The sequence below is a fragment of the Odontomachus brunneus genome, unplaced genomic scaffold (genome assembly GCF_010583005.1).
Source record: "Odontomachus brunneus isolate Ranch 3 - 2012 unplaced genomic scaffold, Obru_v1 Obru_scaffold_020, whole genome shotgun sequence".
Lineage (NCBI taxonomy): Eukaryota > Metazoa > Arthropoda > Insecta > Hymenoptera > Formicidae > Odontomachus > Odontomachus brunneus.
The window spans coordinates 1,227,693-1,236,049 of record NW_022639470.1 but is presented as its reverse complement, the minus strand read 5'-3'; the positions used below and the strand labels follow the sequence as shown (position 1 = coordinate 1,236,049).

At 32.2% G+C, this 8,357-nt stretch overlaps 1 protein-coding gene across 1 annotated transcript in view; it reads right to left on the bottom strand.

Moving 5' to 3' along the window:
- Nucleotides 1-8,357, bottom strand: part of LOC116842013 (kynurenine formamidase-like) — a 113,576-nt gene that overhangs the window by 76,564 nt on the left and 28,655 nt on the right. The window lies entirely within an intron of this gene.

Sequence of the window (8,357 nt, the reverse complement as noted above, 5' to 3'; positions counted from 1 at the left end):
TGCCGAGTGCGTTTCAAGGAAATGATTTCGAAAAATATTTCTCTTCTTCTTCTTTCTAATTCTGATTTCCAATTCTTTCAATTTCTAGTTCCAATTTCTCTAATTTCAATTTTTCCAATTTAATCATTCTTATCTGTAATTCTTCTAATTTTTAATTTCAGAACGGTTCTCTCTAATTTTTAATTCTTCTTACCTCTAATTGTTTTAATTTCATCGAGAAGGGCTACTATTTTATTTCTCGCGACAGAGACGATACTTTTCCTCCTTGAAATTCATTAATAGTATTAATGAGAGACGCTCTCTCGGGTTTCATCTTTGAATTCTCCGCGTGGAAGTTCAGATACGCCACGCGATGCATTACGAACAACGATATTTACATGCTGCAGAGCAGGCTGCAGAGATGATAAAATCTAAGGTTTTAGACGAATGTCGGAGAATATAAGAGCGAGACGCTATGCATTATATGTCGCGCATTTCTGACGCATCGTACGTCGCTTTTGTCTATCTTGAGCGTGTACGTATAAAATGTGCGAGAAATAAATCTTGCTTACGATCACTCGTTGACCTCTACAATCGTTTTACGAAGGAAAACCCGTCATTGTTTTCCTAACTCCTAATCCCTCTAATTATTAGTTTTTAAAATTCAATTAGTCCTTAATATCTCTTCTCTTAATATGTTTTTTCTTAATTTAACTTCCTCTTAATTTCCCCTTAACCCATTAACTGATCCTAATTTGGGAATTTCTTTTGCTGTGGTGGGTTTTTTTACCTATCTTTCTTCTTTTAGATTCCATGTCAGAAAAAATGTAGATCGTAGAAAAAGAAATTTGGCAATTAATGGGTTATATAGGATGCCCCAGATTCCCCTTCGCAATTTTAGTGGGAACGTAGAATTGAGGTGAACATAAATGTCCTATACCGTTCTGCGATATTCGCAATAATAGTCGAGATATTAATTAAAGAAGATTGGTAAATGATCACGCGCGATATGATAGATGAGCTGTAATGACGCCGTCTATCATTGTACATTTATACATTAGGTCAAACTGAACAAAAAGGTTCTCTATCACTTTGCAAATGACCACATAGATTTTTAGATATTAATTAAAATTTTGTGCATTGTTGCATTATTGTTACAATTTTCTTTCACTAAAAATCTACATGCAAAATGATAAAAGATTTTTTGTTCAATTTTACCTAATGTACACACTGAGAGAAAAAATAGTTGGAATAACTAAAATCTCACTATATTTTGTAGTTCGTTTTGGCCTCAAACATATATTTATAGTTCATCTAAACATGAAGATGAACACAGATTTATAGTCACCATCTTATTACTCTATGTGTATAGTAAAGCACGTTTTGGGAATATAGTTACATGTACCTATATTCCCTATATTTGCCAAATATTCCAGTTGTATTGACTACATAAAATAGTTAATTTCTCTTATCATTCAATATTTGCTACCATACTATATTTTTTACTTTAAATAATTATTAAAAAGTTATATTTAATAATTATTAAATAATTAAAAAGTTTTACATGAGTCAGTCATACTATGCTTATATTGTAAATATTACAAACATTATGGTGACATATACTATAAAAATGATATTTCTAACTATAATCTTTTTACTATGTCATTATAGTTCCAAATACTATACATTTTTCTCTCAGTGCAAGCACACAACAATGCACACCTGTATAACGTAACTTTCATAAAAATTCACGGTTATCCGAAAACGTTAATATATTTGCAACGTATTCTGAAATTAATGAGAAACTGCACTGAGAGAAAAAAATAGTTGGAATAACTATAATCTCACTATATTTTATAGTTCGTTTTGGCCTCAAACATATATTTATAGTTCATCTAAACACGCAAACAAAGATATAACAGAATGAACATACATTTATAGTCACCATTTTATTACTCTATGTGTATAATAACGCTTTGGAATTATATTTACATGTACCCATATTTTCCAAATATTCCAATTGTATTGACTATATAAAATAGCTAATTTCTCTTACCATTTAATATTTGCTATCTTACTATGTTTTTTATTTCAAATAATTATAATTTTATTAAAAATAATTATAATTCTTGGTAAAAGTTTTACATGAGTCAGTTATACTATACTTATATTGTAAATATTACAAACATTATGGTGATATTTACTATAAAAAAGATATTCCTAACTATAATCTTTTTACTATGCCATTATAGTGCCAAATACTATACTTTTTCTCTCAATGTGAGCGGTGTATTTAGAGCTAGAGGCAACTCTTAATTGATAGCAGTAAATCTCGTGCGGTGACACACATTCATCTTTTCTTTCACCGTATACACTGCGCGTGCAGTTGGACGTAGATGTACGTATGAGCAACAGGTTGCTCTTAATCTATCTAGGACGCCAGATGTACGGCGTTTCGCGCGTGTTTTCCTCTGGATATTTAAACGTAACACTCTTCGCTTTACGACGTCGTGATTCATGGTGTGACCGTCGCACTTTTAACGCGGACTTTAATGTTGTCAAACATTGGCATGTCACGCAGGTGATTACCATGGGATATTCGAAAAGAATCGACGGTGAATCACGGTTTCTGAACTCGTATTAATCATCTCAATCACATTTATATAAGTTCAGTTTATTAACCCATGTAGAACAAATATCCGAAATACATCTTATGGATATTCTATAGATATCGCGATATCACATTCTAGATGTGTTTAGGTCATCTTAACCTTGTAGCCATGCTCTGGGTCTTTTTTGATCTACAGTAGTTTCAAAGTTCACAGTTTTTATAATATTTTAAATACAAATGTGATATTTCGCGACTTTTCAAGTTATTTTAGAAAAAGTCAGTACATATTGTACTAAATTACTTTATATAATGCTAAAATAAAAGAAATAAGAAAATACATATATGTCAATTAAATAGTGAGTTCTCATCATTGGGCCTATTTAGACTCTGTACATGGTCAAAGTATATCTGAAACGAACACGGTTAGAAGGTTAAGACACTTTCCAAACGCTTTAAATGTACTGGGATGCAAAATACGAAGCGTATCCGAAAACTAAAGATACAAAGGTCTTAAGGTTCTTGACCCTTCGCATTGTCTATCTCTTTTTAATGACGTCAGAAACGAGAAAATGCATGCTAAAAATTCTTACAAAATACGTTTAAATAAAGATATATATCTATAAAATACACTTGCAATCGATTAAACAAATTTGTAAGCTATTCTGTGTACTCCCTTTTTGTTCTAACAATCAATAATTTATTGTAAATTAACCTGAATAGAAATAGATGAAGAAATAGGTTAAAAAGATGAATTGTATGTCACGTTGATTTATAACAAATTATGGATTGTTAGAGTAAAAGGGGAGTGCACAGAATATTTTACAAATTTGTTTAATCGATTACAAATGTTACTTTATAGATATATGTATGTTTTTATTTTAACGTATTTCCCAAGAATTTTTAGCATGCATTTTTTCGCTTTTGAAGTCATTAAAAAGAGATAGATAATGCGAGGGGCCAGGAGCCTTAAACATAGAAAAAATATTCACTTACAAAACCTTCATTGAGAATTAGATACATATACATATCATTATTTTTCCATATAGTCTCCACCAAATATTTGTTAAATCTGGGGGCCAGTTTCTACAGGGTAAGTAAAAAGTCCCGGACCGGTGAAATATCTCGAACTAAGCATTTTCGAAAGAAATATCTATTCAGAATTTTTTAATTAACTTTTTAGTACTGCATTTTCTTGCATTTTCTTGAAGTACTAAAAAGTTAACTAAAAATTCTGAAAAAATTCTCAGAGCTCTACGAGAAGAAAATAAACAATTTTTATCTTTTGTTATTTTGCGGTAAAATTGATAGAATTCGAATACAAAATTGTTGAAACCAATAATTTTGTAGATGTTTTCATAAATATCTTAGAAAATAGAGGTCGTATAAAAAATGTCTTCAAACAAAAGTTGTTTGTTTCTTTACGCAGAATAAAATTCCGTAATAAAAAATATATGTTTTTACTTAAAAAAGCAAAGTTGACCTCGACCTGACCTTGGCGCCACTCAAAGTCAGACTGACCAGATCAGTGAATAGATCACTTAAAACTTTACAATTTTTGTAGGAAACGTTTCTCTCTGAAATACTTAGTTTTCAAGATATTTCACCGGTCCGGGATTTTTTACTTACTCTGTATATCCCTAAGTCATAGAAATCTCTTCCGCCGGTTCTTTGAACCATGTCATGATCTCCTCTTTCACTTTATCATCGTCGTCGAACCTTTTCCAGGTCAGATGTTTCTTTAGGTCAGGCATGGTCAACTTCATCCAGCGAGGGAACCTCTTTGTCCCACCCATAAACGCTAATACTCCCTTCTACATTTACACTTCCTTCTACCTGCGTCTGTCACATTCCACTTCTTTATTTCACTCCACGAGAGGATGGAAAGGAAGAAGCTCGAAAATACCCACTTAGGTAGGAAAAAACATAACCTGGAAGAAAATTCCTGAGCCAGGCTACATCTTGGCAGTAGATCTTTATGAAAATATCCCTATGAAACACTTGGCACTGTTCAGCAGCACAGTGGTGACACAGTAGTGTAGGATCAGTCATTGTCATGAAGCAGATACTATATATATACACAGACACTATATATATACAGAGGTACTTTGTTTGTGAAATTCCGCCGGGCTGTTACCTTTTACGCTCGAAAAACGTATCACGCAACAAACCTCACATTTGGTGAGATTTTAGCTTAGAATAATTTTAGGATGCCGCCAACCCTAAAGATTCGACACTTAAGTTCAAGCAAAATTTACTCTCGAACTGCCAAATAAAAACGAGATCAAGGTCAAAGTCAGGACCAGTTTAGTCTTCACCGGTATAAAAACTTTCTTTATCGACTTAGATGCGATGTATCCTTAGTTTCTGGATGCGTCTCGTACAATAAGTTTATTTTTTATTGAAACGCTATACTTATACTTGATGGTTTAGTTATAAGCAAAAGGACCTGAGCACGGATTTTAGCATAACGCATAATGCATAACCTACAAGGGAATCAACCAATCAGAGTTCTTTATTTCCACACTGCAATTATTATAAAATAATTAATATAATTAAGAAGATTTTCAGATAAATTCATTGACAATACTTTGAAAGCAATGCAATAAAAAAAGGAGATAAATAGAATATTTTTCTCATTATGGAAATAACATTTTTGTTGTGTTTTACACTTGACATTATAAATGTGTCAATTTTACATAAAATTTGCTTCATAATAGTGTCGACGTTAATCTTTTTGTGTTAATTTTTGACATAATATTTGTGTTATTTTTTAACATAATCGCCTTGCGCTAAATCAACACAGAGATTTTAATAAATTGTTCTGAAGATGTGTTAAATTTAACACAAAATTTTTTACTGTGCACTGCCATTCTAACTGCGTTGAGAGAGTATTGTGCTATTTGGGGGTAGATACGGATGGTCTCTTGTGCGTTATCCATCTGCCTTCGAATCCGAGCGGGGTCTCTCTTGAACACTGCGAAGGGTCATTATGCAGCCGGCACGCATTCGTCACAATTGACACGATTGAATCACAGCGGTTCTCAATGCCGTGTGCGTCCCGCGTGTCGGCAAACCGGTCGGACGGGCTTTTGCGGCCAGCGCGTTTCAACAGAGCTCGCGTGTTTCCACGTGCGCGAAAGGAATTGCGAACTGATCGCGATCGAAGCTCATCGGGCAACGAACACCGGGAATGAACAACCGGGAGAATAGAAGTGAAAGCCTCCGTCGAGGCCGTGGAACTCTTGGCCCACCTCGGAAGAAGGAGGAATCCCGATTGTTTTCGCTTATTGCGAAACACCGGTGATCTCGAGCATTACGTTCGCATTAAGGGGATTGGAGGGTCAGATTGCTTGAAAATCGTGCTCGTTTTTTCACAGTTTTTTATAACAAACTGAATGAATATGCGAAAATGTTATTTTGACGTGTCTACCTGTGTCTGTCGTATTCCATTTCTTTATTTCACTCCACGAGAGGATGGAAAGGAAGAAGCTTGAAAATATCCACTTAAGTAAGAAGAAACATAAGCTTAAGGATTTATACAACATATAAAGAAAAATATAATTAATATAAAAAAGAAGAAAAATATAATTTTGACAAACAAATACTCAATATAAGTGTATGACTCAATAATGACAAGCTTACGGAAATTTTCTATCTAAAATTTTCTATCTAAAATTTAGAAACATAAGCTTAAGGATTTATACAACGGATTTATATAAAGAAAAATATAATTAATATAAAAGAGAAGAAAAATATAATTTTGATAAACAAATACTCAATATAAGTGTATGACCCGATAATGACAAGCTTACGGAAATTTTCTATCTAAAATTTTCTATCTAAAATTTAGAAACATAAGCTTAAGGATTTATACAACATATAAAGAAAAATATAATTAATATAAAAGAGAAGAAAAATATAATTTAGATAAACAAATACTCAATATAAGTGTATGACCCGATAATGACAAGCTTACGGAAATTTTCTATCTAAAATTTTCTATCTAAAATTTAGAAACATAAGCTTAAGGATTTATACAACATATAAAGAAAAATATAATTAATATAAAAGAGAAGAAAAATATAATTTAGATAAACAAATACTCAATATAAGTGTATGACCCGATAATGACAAGCTTACGGAAATTTTCTATCTAAAATTTTCTATCTAAAATTTAGAAACATAAGCTTAAGGATTTATACAACACATAAAGAAAAATATAATTAATATAAAAGAGAAGAAAAATATAATTTTGATAAACAAATACTCAATATAAGTGTATGACCCGATAATGACAAGCTTACGGAAATTTTCTATTTAAAATTCAGCTTAATTGAACCACCGAGAGTCAAGATAACTTTACGGTAACTTTACGTAAACTTTACGTGGTTAAAATATCGACCACGAGCTTATAAAGAGCTAAACTCGATTCAGTTCGCTGAAACAATTCCGCAAATGTTGACGTCTCGTTATTCAATCCTCTCAATCCATTTTGCGACTGTATTCTATATTCAAAGGCACTCGATGATTGTGCGGCACTCTGTATATTGTCAAGATATTACTGAAAAAAAAACTGAAATATATTTTAACTGCATGTACCATACACTTATTGAGTATTTGTTCATCAAAATTATATTTTTCTTCTCTTTATATGTTGTATAAATACAAGTCAAAATAACACTTTCGCATATTCATTCAATTTGTCATAAAAAATTGTGAAAAGACAAACATAATTTTCAGGCAATCTAATCCTCCAGTCCCCTTAACGTCGGCCGTTGGTTCGTGCTTACGTGTGGAAAACGAACTTCTACATTTGCAAAATAGATTCTCTCGTCAATGCATTTGCGTTAACAATCGAAATCATTAGGAAACGCTTATCTTTAAATGTGTTTAAATTCGACGATGATGAAACGTTTTCAAAGAGTTGCCTACAATGCTGTCGTAATTACGTCTTAAAGTCGTAGCATTAGTTTGTGAATCGATCATGTATCTATTTCCTTCGTATAAACTCGTGAAAAATGACAAGTTTTATTGAACTCGTCAATAAAACTTTTCATTTCTCACGAATTTACGCGAAAGATACAAAGATAATCGACCCATAGACTAATGCTACGTCTTCAAAACGCAATTACGACCGCAATTAGATTCTTAAATCTATCTAAATCTCGCTGATTGAATCTTAATAGTAGCAACTACATCCATTATTTATGTACAGTGTTATTACACGCAAAGTGCATGGAAGCCATTAAATCCATTGTCATAAACGCAAAAACTTGAATTTGATATAATGAATTTGTTTATTATAAACTTTGCAGTAAAATCTTACATTTACTGGGTAAAATCAGTGAGAAAGAAGATGAAGCAGTAAAATAAAAGTGTTTTCATTGAAAATTAGTGAATATTCATTGATCATCGGCGAATTAGTTCTTTTGCTGATTAATTAGAAACAATTTTAGCGATTCACTTTAAGAGGGGGTATCAGACTAAATATTAAAAATACAGGCGAATAAAAAGTTAGAATTCTATTAGGTGGTAAACTTAGTTCCTGCGGCTCACAGTTAAATGACGTTAATTGTAGGTGTAATTTATTTTGACATCTGAAACTGGCTGCATTTTAGAGGTTAGACATTTGTCAATAAAATTCAGTGCGAAGAGATTCATTTAAGCGAGCAGTGCTATTTTTTCTTTTGATTAAATATGGAACGTGATAAGTTGTTTTTTCGACATGTGCTGCTTCATTACTTTGACTTGAAAAAAACTGCAGCTG